Below are 15,399 nucleotides of genomic sequence, written 5' to 3'. Positions count from 1 at the left end.
TTTAGCTAATGTGTTCTGCTAGGGTGACCAGATAGCAAGTGTGAAAATTGGGATAGGGAGTGGGGAGTAATAGAAGCCCCTACCAAAAAAAGCCCCCAATATTGGGACTGTTTCTATAAAATCGGGACATCTGGTCACCCTATATTCTACATACTAAAATATCAATTGCTTTTATCTGCTATGAAAAAACATTCCATTCTTAAAAAAAGAAAAAATTATACATTTATACACCAGCAGCTTGCAGGAACATGTTTTATTCACACCATTATCCTCACAGCTGCATTGCAACTGTAGTTCAACCACCATATTATAATACATTTCAGAAACAGTGACTGAGCAAAAGACTATCTACTTTCATATTTTAATGCAAAAAACCTTTACTTTGTACATGGGATCCAAAGTAAGGCTTTTGTTTTTCCTTCAATCAAGAAACAGTGCATTCCCCTTCTAACTTTTTCCTATAGCACGAATAAGCACTACCACAATTTTTCTCTTTGTTTTTCATCTTGCACCTGTCATGTTTAGGTGTGTTATAGACAAAGATGCCTGATGCTTGTCCCACACAGCTTATAATATAAAATATAAACACAATGCGACAATTAAAGACAACAGAGATGGAAAGGAAGAAGAATGAAATAAATATTACAACAAAAGATCAGGTGGTAGATTCAGTTAGCTGTAAGGTGACCATATTTCTCAAAGAGAAAACAAGACACTATGTGGGGCTGGCCCAAGCTGCTTGCCTGAGCCTTCCACTACCCCAAGTCCTCTCCTCCCCCCATATGCGGGATTGGCCTGAACCCCTCACCCGAGCTGCCTCGCCATGCGGGGCTGGCCCATGCCACTCACCTGAGTCCCACCACACAGAGATGGTGTTGCCTCTCGCCACCCTGAATATTCCTCCGTGCCCTGTTAGGGGGCTGCACTCCACTTTTTTGGCAGAACTGGGCATTTGCCCCATTTGCTCTTGCCAACTAATCATCAGTTGGCAAGAGCAAGCAGGACAAATGCCCAGTTTTGACAAAAAACTCAGGACGTTCAGGACAGGGCTTAAAAAATGGAACTGTCCCATCCAAAACAGGACATATGGTAACCCTAGTTAGTTCTGAAAGTGTTCACAATAGTTCTATTTAAGGGTGTGCTTTTATATGTAGTATGTATAAAGTTGTAAGTGATATTTCTTGAGGCTGGAGGAGTGAGAGGTATTACAGGTAAAGAAACGATATGGTATAAGAAGAAAGAGGAGGACGACAGGGCTGTCAGGGTGTGAAACATGATGGCTTGGATACAGGGTACAGAAAAGTCAGATGGCAGGATATGGGAAACATAATATAAATGCCTGTCTAATAGTCATCTTAGTAAAACTCTAAGATAAAAACAGTTCAGAGCTACTTGCTTCAAATTATGTTGGGAGACAACTGAGGCCGTGACAGCTCACCTCTCACCCTAGGCATCTGTTGCTGCTCCTAAATGGCTGGCCATAAGCACAGGGGCCTTGTATAGGTCTCTCCCAGAACTAAGGCAAAAAGTGGGTTGCAGATCCTACTCTTTCCCTCTGGTTCAAGCTGCACTTCCCGAAACCATATTTATAGATTATAAGGGCAAAAGGAACCACTGTGATCAGCTGACCACCTGTATTATACAGGCCATAGGTCTTCCCTGTTTGAACTAGAGCATATATTTTAGAAAAATATCCAACCTTGATTTTAAAATTTCTATGGATGGAGAGTCCACCAAATGACTGTTAAAAATAATCTGTTAAAAATCTATGCTTTATTTCTAGTCTGAATTAGTCTAGCTTTAACGTTCTGACACTGGATCTTGTAACACCTCTGCTTGCTAGGTTGAAGAGCCCTTTATTATGAAATTTCTGTTCCCCACAGAATCCCCATAGAATAGAGATTCTTATATTCTGTGATTAAAACACCCCTTAATCTTCTGTTTGTTAAGGGCTTGGCTACACTTGCAAGTTAGAGTGCATTAAAGCAGCCCCAGACACCCTAACTCCCAACCGCTCCACACTGGCAAGGCACTTAGAGCACCTGGACTCTGCAGCTGCAGAGGTGTTGCATTACTGTGCTTTGATCGGCCTCCGGAAACGTCCCATAATCCCCTTAAGTCAAGTGGCCATCCTTGTCATTGTTTTGGAATCGGCTGTATAAATGCTGATATGCCCTTTCAAAGCTCGGTTTCTGACAGCTGGCATGCTTATCTGCTTCGGGACAAAGCAAGCCATTAGTGTGCAATGTTGCTTGCTGTGAGCATGAGAGGCGTGCAGGGGGGAAGAGTGTCTGAACTTACAAGACAGTATGCTGCCACACTCTCAGCACCCCAAAAACCCACTCTCTCTCTCCCCACATACACACAACATACTCTCTGTCACACTCCACCCAACCCCCGCATTTGAAAAGCATGTTGGAGCCAGCTGAACGCTGGGATAGCTACCACAATGCATTGCTCTTTGTAGCGTTGCAAGAGCTGCTAATGTAGCTATGCCAGTGCGCTTCCAGCTGAGAGTGTACACACTAGACAGCGTTTTCCCTGCTGCGGTCTCCGAAACTCCCAGCGCTCTACAACTGCAAGTGTAGCCAGGCACAAAAATAAATAGATTATACTCTTTGAGTCTATCACTACAGGTTTTCCCACGTTAAAAACCATTCTCATGGCTCTTCTGTGCACCCTCTCCAACTGAAGTGGGTGTGGTAATATCTTTTATTTGACCAACTTCTGTTGGTGAAAGAGACAAGCTTTTGAGCTACACAGAGCTCTTCATATCTGGAAAAGAGCACAGTGATTGTCTGGTTTTACCCACATAGTTATTCGAGCACTTACTTCATTGGATGAAGTATGCAACATGATGTGCACAGGCAGAAATTGTGGAAAAACAACATCGCTTGCCTCATAAACTAAGTCGTGCAGAACGCAATGCCATCCACAGCCTCAGAAACCACCCTGACATTATAATCAAAGAGGCTGATAAAGGAGGTGCTGTTGTCATCATGAACAGGTCTGACTACCAAAAGGAGGCCGCCAGACAACTCTTCAATACCAAATTCTACAGACCACTTCCCTCAGATCCCACTGAGGAATACACTAAGAAACTGCACCATCTACTCAGGAGATTCCCTACACCAACACCGGAACAAATCAACATACCCTTAGAGCCTTGACCAGGGTTATTCTATCTACTACCCAAGATCCACAAACCCGGAAATCCTGGATGCCCCATCATGTTGGGCATTGGCACTCTCACTGAAGGACTGTCTGGATATGTGGACTCTCTACTCAGACTCTATGCCACCAGCACTCCCAGCTATCTCCGTGACACCATTGATTTCCTGAGGAGACTACATTGCATTGGTGACCTTCCAGAAAACACCATCCTAGCCACCATGGATGTAGAGACTCTCTACACAAATATCCCACACACAGATGGAATACAAGCTGTCAGGAACAGTATCCCTGCTGATGCCACAGCACAATTGGTTGCTGAGCTCTGTGCCTTTATCCTCACACACAACTATTTCAAATTTGATGACAATATATATCTCCAGATCAGTGGCACCGCTATGGGCACCCGCATGGCCCCACAATATGCCAATATTTTTATGGCCAACCTGGAACAACGCTTCCTCAGCTCTCGTCCACTCACGCCCCTTCTCTACCTACGCTACATTGATGACATCTTCATCATCTGAACCCATGGGAAGGAGACTCTGGAAAAATTCCACCACGATTTCAACAGTTTCCGCCCCACCATCAACCTCAGCCTGGACCAATCTACACGGGAGGTCCACTTCCTAGACACTACGGTGCAAATAAGTGATGGTCACATTACCACCACCCTATACCGAAAACCTACCGACCGCTATGCCTACCTTCATGCCTCCAGCTTCCATCCTGGGCACACCACATGATCCATTGTCTACAGCCAAGCACTCAGGTACAACTGCATCTGCTCTAGCCCCTCAGACAGAGACCAACACCTACAAAATCTCCACCAAGCATTCTCAAATTACAATACCCACACGAGGAAATAAGGAAACAGATCAACAGAGCCAGACGTGTACCCAGAAGCCTCCTACTGCAAGACAAACCCAAGAAAGAAACCAACAGGACTCCACTGGCCATCACATACAGTCCCCAGCTAAAATCCCTCCAATGCATCATCAGGGATCTACAACCCATCCTGGACAGTGATCCTACACTTTCACAAGCCTTGGGTGGCAGGCCAGTCCTCGCCCACAGACAACCTGCCAACCTGAAACATATTCTCACCAGTAACTGCACACCGCACCATAGTAACTCTAGCTCAGGAACCAATCCAAGCAACAAACCTCAATGCCACTCTGCACACATATCTACACCAGCGACACCATCACAGGACCTAACCAGATCAGCCACACCATCACCGGTTCATTCACCTGCACATCCACCAATGTAATATGTGCCATCATATGCCAGCAATGCCCCTCTGCTATGTACATCAGCCAAACTGGACAGTCTCTACGGAAAAGGATAAATGGACACAAATCAGATATTAGGAATGGCAATATACAAAAACCTGTAGGAGAACACTTCAACCTCCCTGGCCACACAATAGCAGATCTTAAGGTGGCCATACTGCAGCAAAAAAACTTCAGGACCAGACTCCAAAGAGAAACTGCTGAGCTTCAGTTCATCTGCAAATTTGACACCATCAGTTTAGGATTAAACAAACTGTGAATGGCTTGCCAACTACAAAACCAGTTTCTCCTCCCTTGCTTTTCACACCTCAACTGCTAGAACAGGGCCTCATCCTCCCTGATTAAACTAAACCTCGTTATCTCTAGCTTGCTTCTTGCTTGCATATATACACCTGCCCCTGGAAATTTCCACTACATGCATCCAACGAAGTGGGTATTCATCCACGAAAGCTCATGCTCCAAAACGTCTGTTAGTCTATAATGTGCCACAGGATTCTTTGCCGTTTTTACAGATCCAGGCTAACACGGCTACCCCTCTGATGTTGTGACAGGCATGTATATGAGTTTGAAAGGTGTGCTGTGGGGAGTATCGATCATCATAACAGTGGGGATATATCTGCAGGTTTTGCATCTGTTGTTACTGCAGGGTCTGGTGCCACTTTGAGTTGGTGTTTCCTGGTCTATCAGGAGCTTGCTTCTGATGAGCTTGGAGAGGTTGCAGAGTTGTTTGAAGGCCAGAAGAGGGGGTTTGGCACAATCACTACTCTCTCAACTGAACTCTCACAAAAAAATGATAAAAGATAAAAACACTGCATCACCTGTGGGTGAACATTTAAAAATAAAAACGATCACTCCATATCCAACCTCTCAGTCCTCATCCTTAAAGGAAACCTGCACAACAACTTCTAAAGAGGAGCCTGGGAGCTGAAATTAATAATTTTGCAACTAAACACTAGAAATCATGTTCTTAATAAAGACATTGTGGTAATAAACCATAAATCCAATCTGTAACCCACTAATCCCCCTTTTTTTGTCCTATGACTGCAGAGGTGCTAACTGGCCACTTCACCTTGAATGGTCTCTTAAAATATGTGTTAACTACTTATGCTAAACAATCAGTTCCACCTTCTATTTAGCCTGACACTCTGGGTATGGCTACACTTGCAGCTGTACAGCGCTGGGAGTTAAATCTGTCTTCGTACAGCTGTGTAGGAAAAGCGCTGCTGTGTGGCTACACTGACAGCTACCAGTGCACTGTCGTGGCCACATTTGCAGCGGTGTTGGGAGTGATGCATTATGGACAGCTATCCCAGCGTTCAAGTGGCTGCAACATGCTTTTCAAAAGAGGGAGGTGGGGTGGAGTGTGACAGGGAGCGTGGGGGGAGAGAGAGTGGATTTTTGGAGCTGACACTGTGTCAGGTCCCTGCCTTGCAAGTTCGACCCCTTCCCCCACCCCTCTCTCATTCACTAAATGCAAATAGCCTTCTTTGTTTTTTTCCGCTCACAGACCAGATAAGCAGCTGCTCCGAAATGGACACCCCCCCCCCGCCGTGCTGCTTTTCTCCTCAAGCAAACACTAGCTGTGGATGTTCCAAAGGGATCCCCTTGCCTGCCTCAGCTCGAGCAAACAGTAGCTGTGTTTGTTATTTAGACAAGCAGCTCTGGGAGCCCCGAGTTCACAACAAAACAAAGAGAGGCATCACAACAAAACAAAGAGTGTTATCTTTACTTAAAAGCATTATGGGAAGCTTCCGGAGGTCAGTTACAGCGCAGTAAGATTAATCACTGTTTACACTGGCACTCCGTTCTCTTTATTCCTCTCGTCGAGGTGGAGTACATGCAGCGCTGTAGCCAAGGAGATACAGTGCTCTATGTGCCTTGCCAGTGTGGACGAGGAGTGAGTTACAGCGCTCTAAAGCCACCACCAGCGCTGTAACTCTCAAGTGTAGCCAAGTACTTTCCAAGACCTAAGAAGAGCTCTGTGTATCTTGAAAGCTTGTCTCTTTCACCAACAGAAGCTGTTCCAATAAAAGATATGACCTCTCCCGCTTGTGTCTCTAATAGCCTGGGACCTACACAGCTACAATAACACTGCAAACAATTGATCAATATCCTTCTTGAATTGTGGACGCAAGAACTGGATATTCTATTCCAGTAGCTGTCACATTAGTGCCAAATACAGAAATTATACTATCTTTCTATTCCTACTTGATATTCCCATTTATACATCCAAGAATCACATTAGCCCTTCTACCCAAAGAATCCTGCTGGGAGCTCAGGTTCTGCCGATTATCCACCATGATGCCCAACTTCTTTTCAGAGTCACTGCCTCCCATGATAGAGTCCCCCATCCTGTAAGTATGGCCTGCATGCTTTGTTCTTAGATGTATGACCTTACATTTGGTCATATTAAAATGCATAAGGTTCACATAAGGAACCTACTGGAGTGATCCAGATTGCTCTGCACTAGTGACCTGTTCTCTTCATTATTAACCTTCTCCTTATCTTTGTGGTCATCTGCAAACTTTATCTGCAATTATTTTATATTTTCTTCCAGGTCACTGATAAAAATGTTAAAAAGCATAGGGCCAAGAACCAATCCCTGCAGGACCCCACTAAAAACACATTTGCTCAGTGATGATTCCCTGTTTACAATTGCATTTTGAAACTTTCTGTTATCCAGTCTTTAATCCATTTAGTGTGTGCTGTATTAATTTTGTACTATTTTAGTTTCTTAATCAAAAGTGTTGTGCTGGACCAAATCAAATGCCTTACAGAATTCTAAGTATATTACATCAACCCTATTATCTTTATCAGCCAAATCTGTAGTCTCATAAAAAAAAGATACTGTTAGTTTCACAAGATCTATTTTTCGTTAACCTATGTATCCCTTTTTAATTATTAGCACATTAGCTTTCTTCCAGTGCGCTGAAACTTCCCTAGTGTTACAAGATGCATTGGAAGAAATCAACATTAACAGTCCCGAGAGCTGTTTTAAAACCCTCATATATATACACACACACACACACGCACGCACGCACACACACAACCCTTGTTTGGATTTTATTCTGTTTGCACATAACAAATGTAATCAAGTCATGATCACTTGTACCTAAGCTACCACTAGTTTTTAGTTCTGTAATCAATTCCTCTATATCTGTCATTATGAGGTCTAATCTAGAATTTCCCTATGTTGGATACAACACTGAATTAAGAAATTGTCATCCATAATTTTTAGAAATTCAGAGGATGTTTTAGTGCTGCCAGCAGGAGACCACTAGCATATGTCACTCAGATTGAAGTCCCCATGAAAATGCAGCTTTTTCCCCCCAACGACACATTATAGATAGGTGCTTCATGAGACAGTAATTTTTTTCCCAGTGTGATTTGGTAGCTTCTAGCAAATACAGCTAGTACTCCATCTTGTGCTTTATATGTTAGAACCTTATTTTAAGAAAAAAAATCTAAAAAGAGGTGGTAGGGAGGAGGGATTGCCATTTTCTTTGGGAAAAAAATTCTTAGCTCTTCACCTTTGAATTACACATTAATCAGACTTTTTTTAAACCATCACCTTTATCACAAAATAGTATCAGGCCAGAATTTGCAATAAATATCCCTGGAATAAAAAAAAAGTGGTGAACATATACAGAAGAATGGCATGAAAGGGATTTATTTTAAACAGTTTCAAGACAACAACTGAACTGTACACACTAGAAAAATTAAACAACAAAAAACACTACGTTTGCATCATAGAATGGGAAAGTCTATTATTATTGCCAACTTGAAAATTTTATTTACATGTTGTACATTGACAAATTTTAACAGACTAGATGTGAAAAAGTTAAACAATTACTGATCTTGCAGCGACTGGGGCTTCTCCACCTACACCTTTTTTTTTAAAAACTGTGGCCATGGCTACACTGGAGAGTTGCAGCGCTGCTGGTGGGTTTACAGCGCTGCAACTTAGTAACTGTCCACACCTGCAAGGCACATCCAGCACTGCAACTCCCTGGCTGCAGCGCTGGCTGTACACCTGGTCTGCTTGGGGTATAACAATTGCAGCGCTGGTGATGCAGCGCTGCTCCACAGGTGTGGCCACCAAAAGTGCTGTAATTGGCCTCCAGGATATTAGGAGGTATCCCAGAATGCCTGTTCACAATAAACCGGAAGATTGGGCTCCCCGGAGCTGCTTATCTAAAAAACAAACACAGCTCCTGTTTGCTTGAGAAGAGGCAGGGGAATTGCTTTGGAATGTTCACAGCTGTTTGCTTGAGGAGAGAAGCCACAGGGCGGAGAGGGAGGGGGGAGTCTGTGTTGGAGCTCAGAGTGCATAATTTGCATTTAGTGAATAAGAGAGGGGTGGGGGAAGGGCTCGAAACTTTTAAAATGATCGCAGGTTGGTGATGTGTATGTTCCAGTCCTTAGAACTTGCAAGGCAGGGAGCTGACAGCTCCAAAAATCCACTCTCTCTCTCTCCCCCTCGCTCCCCCTCACCCCTCTCTTTTGAAAAGCACCTTGCAGTCACTTGAACGCTGGGATAGCTGCCCACAATGCACCACTCCCAACAGCGCTGCAATGCTAAAATTTGTGGCCACACTGCAGCGCTGGTAGCTGTCAGTGTGGCCACACTGCAGCGCTGTCTCTACACAGCTGTACGAAGACAGCTGTAACTCCCAGCGCTGCACACCTCCAAGTGTAGCCACATGTGTTTGATTTAAGACAGGATTCCTTTAGCCTCTAGTCTAGGTAAATATGTGAGGGGGATTCAAATTAAAAATCTTTATTAGTATGACAAGTTAGAAAGGTATTTACAAAGTTAAAATTGCTACTCAAACTTGCTATTTGAATCCTGCAGAACATGCTTGCATTTGTTATTACAGAAGATGCCATTTCAAAAGACCCATTTTGCAAAACATAAAAACTCATTAGGTTCGCTCCAGTTTACATACAATTTGGAATGAAAATTAGGAGAAATTGAACAGTAAATGTAGATTTTGCTGACAGTACAGGATAGTCAGACAGACTGGATTAAAGAATAATTTATATATTTCCTATACAAATTGTGATCTCAAAGAAATATTTAGCAACACAGCAGCACTGAGAGAATACCATCCAAAAAACTGTTCATGGCTGAAGACATCTGTACTTGATCACTTATTTGTAGCAGGATCTTCAGAGCACAGTCATCTAAATGACAAAGAAGATGAAACAAATCTAACAAAATATACAGCACATTGTATCTCAATATGATATGCTTGCATAAACCTCATTTCCACAGACTTCGACTGACACTGGAATATAAAGAACTGCTTCATTTACTACAATACTAATAGACTTCTAATGACATCATAATGGCTAACACAACGCTCATTGACTACTATTAATCTAGCGTGTGCCAAACAAACATAGAACATAACTGCATCAAAACAGCATCCATATGGTTGTCCAGTGTACGTCTTACAATTACATTCAGCGGCATCATTACATTCATTTTGCTTTTGAGAAGCACAGTGGTGAACATACACAGAAGAATGGCACGAAAGGGATTTATTTTAAAAACAGCTTCAAGACAACAACTCAAGTGTACACACTAGAAAAATTAGTTATTTGGATCCATAAGACATATGGGCACAATTAAGTAATACCACATCAAAACATGCTGTTAAAACCAAAATTGTATATTCCCATGCAATAACCACACACTTTCTGTATTGAATAGGATGTCAGGTGGCAAAATATCTTAAGCAAAAGCCCATAGCTCTATATATTTGCTACAAACCACAGCTTTGCAATTCTACATGATACCCACCACCTAGCTGTCCCACTGCTGGCTTAGGACCTCATACACTGCACTTCTACCTTTCATCTAAGGACATCAATGCTTATAGGCAGTAAGCTTCACTACAGCTCTAAGAGGGAGGTAAACATTCAAATTTATATATTGGGAAACTGAAATACAGAGATTAACAGCCCAATCCGGCAAGATGATGAATGCTTTCAACTCAATTTCAACACAAGTCGAGAGAGCTCAACACCACACAGTTTTAAGCCCAGTAAGCTTAAGTATTAAGATCAGCAGGGGCCAGGAACAATACCCACATCTCATGAATTCCAATCCTGTAGGCCATGCTCACTTTTTTAGAAAACTTCAGACACCATTATCCTTGCTGAATGATTTCCCACTCATCAACTTTGTTGTTTGGCTGCTAGTCCCAAACACATGAAGAACAGATATGAATAGCAGATTGATTTTTTTGCCCATTTAGAACAAAATGACCAATTCCTGAATGAGGGACTCCTTCCCCTGATAATTCAAATATGACTCTCTGTTCATAGTGTACTATCTTAAAAGTAGGTTTTGGGAAAAGCTAGTGTCCTTTATAGCTGGAGGGGCTAGTCTTACAGCTTTTGTAGTTTTTATGAACTGATAAATTAGGGGAATAAATAATAAATTAAAAATAAAAAATAATAAATTAGGGGAAAAAAGTTACTCGCCTTCTCATAACTTGTTCCTTGAGACATGTTGCGTATGTCCATTACATTGTAGGTGTGTGTGCAGCTAATGTGCCCATGCTAGAGTTTTCTCCCCAGTGGTAACAGTAATGGGGCTCACACCCTGGCTCCTCATGCTCCGAACAGAGGGTATAAAGGGTGGAAGCCACCCCACCCCACCTTTGGTTCCCTCACACCAGAATGCTGACAGTAGACTCTGATGCACTGGGGAAAAAAAGGGCAGGTTGTGTAATGGACATGTGTAACACATCTTGAAGACCACCAGTTAAGAGGAGTAATTTTTCCCCTTCTTTGTGTTTGCATTTGTCCATTATATTGTAGATACTTCCATGTTGTTATGGAGGAGGTAGAACTTGGAATATAAGAACAGCCATACTGGGTCAGACCAAAGGTCCATCTATCCCAGTATCCTGTCTGCTGACAGTGGCCAATGCCAGGTGCTTTAGAGGGAATGACCAGAGCAAGTAATCATCAAGTGACCCATCCCGTCGCCCATTCTCAGCTTCTGTCAAACAGACGCCAGGGACACCATCCCTGCCCATCCTGGCTAATAGCCTTGACGGACCTATGCGCCATGAATTTATCTAGTTTTTCTTTGAACCGTGTTATAGTCCAAGAAACCCAAAAGGCTTTTGTCCTGTCCAGGCAAATAGCCAAAGCTCTCCACACATCCAGCGCATGCAGCCTTCATTCATCCTTGTCAGCATTCAGCTTTGGGAAGAAAACAGGTAAGTATATAGACTGGTTCAGATGAAAATCAGATACCATCTTTGACAAAAACTTATATCTATGTCTATAACTGAGTTTATCTTTGTAGAAAATGGTATATATGGTGGATCTGTGACAAGTGCATTTAGCTCTCCCACTCTCCTAGCCAAGGTGATGGCCTCTAACAAGGCCACCTTTTCTAAGAAGTGTAGAAGCAAACAGGAAGCGAAAGGCTTGAATGGGGTGTCTATAAGGGCAGAAAAAATTAAGTTCAAGTCCCAAGGTGGTGCTAGATCCAGAATGGGTGGGAATAATCTATCTAGACTTTTCAGGACCCTGGTTGTGATTGGATTAGTAAAAATAGTTCCATCATCAATTCAAGGATGAAAAGTTGAGGTAGCAGCCAGATGCACCCTAATGAAGCTGAGGGCTAGACCTGACTCCTTAAGATGTGAGAGAGAGAGTCCAGAATTGATTGAATTTTAGTTTGAGCATGTGACACATTAAGGGAAGTCACCCTGATGGAGAAGTGCTTCCATGTACTAAGGTAAGCCTCTCCAGTGGAAGGTTTTATACTATTGAGGACATTTTGGACTGCCACCTCACTGTGTGTCTTCTCTGCATTTAACCACTGATGACCATCCTGTGAGGTGTAGCACCTGAGGGGTCAGCGCTGCACGGGCTCATGATTCCAAGTTATGAGGTCTCTGGTTAGTGGCAAGAGAAAAGCTTCCTAAGTAGAGAGCTTTTGCAGGTCAGACCATCGCAGCTGGCTTTGCCAGGGTGGAGCTATAAGGATCATTCCATGGAACAGGACACATCTGAAACTGACCCACAACTGCTACCCATCCCAGGACCATGACCCTGTTTTGCCAAATCTCAAACAGATCCACCATCTGAAAACCCTCTACACAAAACACCAAAGCTAGAATGGCCACATTGAGAGACCATTCATGGTCAAAGATGAAGAATCTACTCAAGTGATCTTCAGGCCATTTTAAGTACTTGGCAAATGAGACCGTGAGAGTGACTGAGCTCTGTATGCAGAAATTCCACAGTTTGACTGCCTCTGTGCACAGATAGTCTGACTAGGCACCTCCTTGTTTGTTCACATCTGTGAGCATCTACATAGTTTTGCCCTGCACATGAGGCAGGAACTACTGACATGCACAGAATACTGCATGCAACCCAAAAACATTTATGTGTAACCTGGCTTCATGGGCAGGCCACAAACCATGAGTCAGAAGATCACCCAAATACACTCCCCACTTCATGACTGAAGCATCCATTAACAAAGTCACATAATGGAGAGGTAGAGAGAAGGGGACTCCCTCACAAACATCATCTTGGCTCATCCACCTGCTCAGAGATGACAACACCCTGTCTGAGGTGCATACCAGCTTGTCTACATGGTGAATCTGAAAGCAATAGATTGACTTGAGCCTTGCCTACCTTACATTGAGGTGGCACCTGGCATGAGGGGTCACATATGTACATGCAGTCATGTGACCTAAGAGCCTGAGAAAATTCCTCACTGTGGTTTGTGACTAATCCTTGAGAGATGCACAGAGGTTCCATATAGTCTGGAATCTGGGAGAAGGCACAAAGGCCTTGTTGAGTATAGGACTGTTTCAATAAACTATTTTTTGTAGAAGTGATAACATGGATTTCTTTGCTTATTTTCAATCCTAGGATGCTGAACAGACTATGAGGGATAATGGCCTCTACCTGACATATGATGCGACCTTGAATCAACCAACTGTACAGGTAAGGATATGTGTGGGCATCTCTCTGGTGGAGGAAAGCTGCTACCATTGCTATGTACTTGGTGAAAACTGTCAATGCCGATGGCAGACTGAAGGGCAAACCTCAGGAACCTCCTCTGACCAAAATGGATCATCACACAGAAGCAGGCATCTTGGAAGTTAAGGGCAGCATACCGTCTCCTAGATATAGGGAAGAGATAATAGTAGCAAGGGATACCATATGAAGCAGAAAGTAGTTAAGGATATTAAGGTCAATGGTAATTGGGACAAAATACAACATAGTTTTACAAAAGTTAGATCGTGCCAAACCAACCTGATCATCTTTGAGACGGTAACACATTTTTTAGACAAAGGAAATGCAGTGGATCTAATTTATCTCGATTTCAGTAAGGCATTTGATATGGTTCCACATGGGGAATTATTAGTTAAACTGGAAAAGATGAGGATCAATATGAAGACTGAAAGGTGGATAAGGAACTGGTTAAATTGGAGACTATAATGGGTCATATTGAAAGGTGAACTGTCAGGCTGGAGAGAGGTTACTAGTGGAGTTCCTCAGGGATCGGTTTTGGGACCAATCTTTTTATTACTGACCTTGGCGCAAAAAGTGGGTGTGTGCTAATAAAAAGTTTGTGGATGACACAAAGCTAGGAGGTATTGCCAATACAGAGAAGGACCAGGATATCATACAGGAAGATCTGGATGACCTTGTAAACTAGAGTAATAGTAATAGGATGAAATTTAATAGTGAAAAGTGCAAGGTCATGCATTTAGGGATTAGTAAGAATTTTGGTTATAAATTGGGGACACATGGCAGTTGGAAGTAACAGAGGAGGAGAAGGACCTCGGAGTATTGGTTGATCACAGGATGACTATGAGCCGCCAATGTGCAAAAAACTAATTCGGTCTTGAGATTTCCAGTAGAGATAAGGAGGTGTTAGTACCATTATACAAGGCACTGGTGAGACCTCATCTGGAATACTGTGTTTAGTTCTGGTCTCCCATGTTTAAGAAGGATGAATTCAAACTGGAACAGGTACAGAGAAAGGCTACTAGGATGATCTGAGGAATGGAAAACCTGTCTTATGAAAGGAGACTCAAGAGTTTGACTTGTTTAGCCTAACCAAAAGAAGGCTGAGGGGAGATATGATTACTCTCTATAAATATATCAGAGGGATAAATACCAGAGAGGGAGAGGAATTATTTAAGCTCAGTACCAATGTGGACACACGAACAAATGAATACAAACTGGCCATCAGAAGTTTACACTTGAAATTAGACAAAGCTTTCTAACCATCAGAGGAGTGAAGTTCTGGAACAGCCTTCCAATGGGAGCAGTGAGGGCAAAAGACATATCTGGCTTCAAGGCTGAGCTTGATAAATTTACGGAGGGGATGGTATGATGGGATAGCCTAATTTTGGCAATTAATTGATCTTTGCTTATTAGCAGTAAATATGCCCAACAGCCTGTGATGGGATGTTAGATGGGTGCGATCTGAGTTACTACAGAGAATTCTTTCCTGGGTGTCTGGCTGGTGAGTCTTGCCCACATGCTCAGCGTTTAGCTGACTGCCATATTTGGGTCTGGGAAGGAATTTTCCTCCAGGGCAGATTGGCAGAGGCCCTGGGGTTTTTTCGACTTCCTCTGCAGCGTGGGGCACGGGTCACTTGCTGGATGATTCTCTGTACCTTGAAGTCTTTAAACCCTGATTTGAGGACTTCAATAGCTCAGACATAGGTTAGGGGGTTATTACAGGAGTGAGTGGGTGAGATTCTGTGGCCTGCGTTGTGCAAGTCAGACTAGACTATTATAATGGTCCCTTCTGACCTTAAAGTCTATGATATGGAACTTCAACTTCTTGATGCGTTTTTTAGGTTCTGAAAGTCTAGAAAGGGTTTGAGACCCCTCTCTGGCTTTGGGTATTAAAAGCTATCAAGAATAAACC

At 43.0% G+C, this 15,399-nt stretch overlaps 1 protein-coding gene across 7 annotated transcripts in view; it reads right to left on the bottom strand.

Moving 5' to 3' along the window:
• WASF1 (WASP family member 1) overlaps window positions 1–15,399 on the bottom strand; it is a 234,296-nt gene that overhangs the window by 134,271 nt on the left and 84,626 nt on the right. The window contains exon 2 of one of the 7 annotated variants that reach the window (XM_050951387.1): window positions 9,576–9,653. The exons of the other annotated variants lie outside the window; for them this stretch is intronic. The gene's annotated coding sequence lies outside the window, so the exon portion shown is untranslated. The remainder of the gene's footprint in view (window positions 1–9,575; window positions 9,654–15,399) is intronic. 7 annotated transcript variants of the gene reach the window in all.

Source organism: Gopherus flavomarginatus, chromosome 4 (assembly GCF_025201925.1).
Source record: "Gopherus flavomarginatus isolate rGopFla2 chromosome 4, rGopFla2.mat.asm, whole genome shotgun sequence".
Classification (NCBI taxonomy): Eukaryota; Metazoa; Chordata; order Testudines; family Testudinidae; genus Gopherus; species Gopherus flavomarginatus.
The sequence above is the reverse complement of the archived record's forward strand: the minus strand, read 5'-3'. Positions and strand labels throughout refer to the sequence as shown.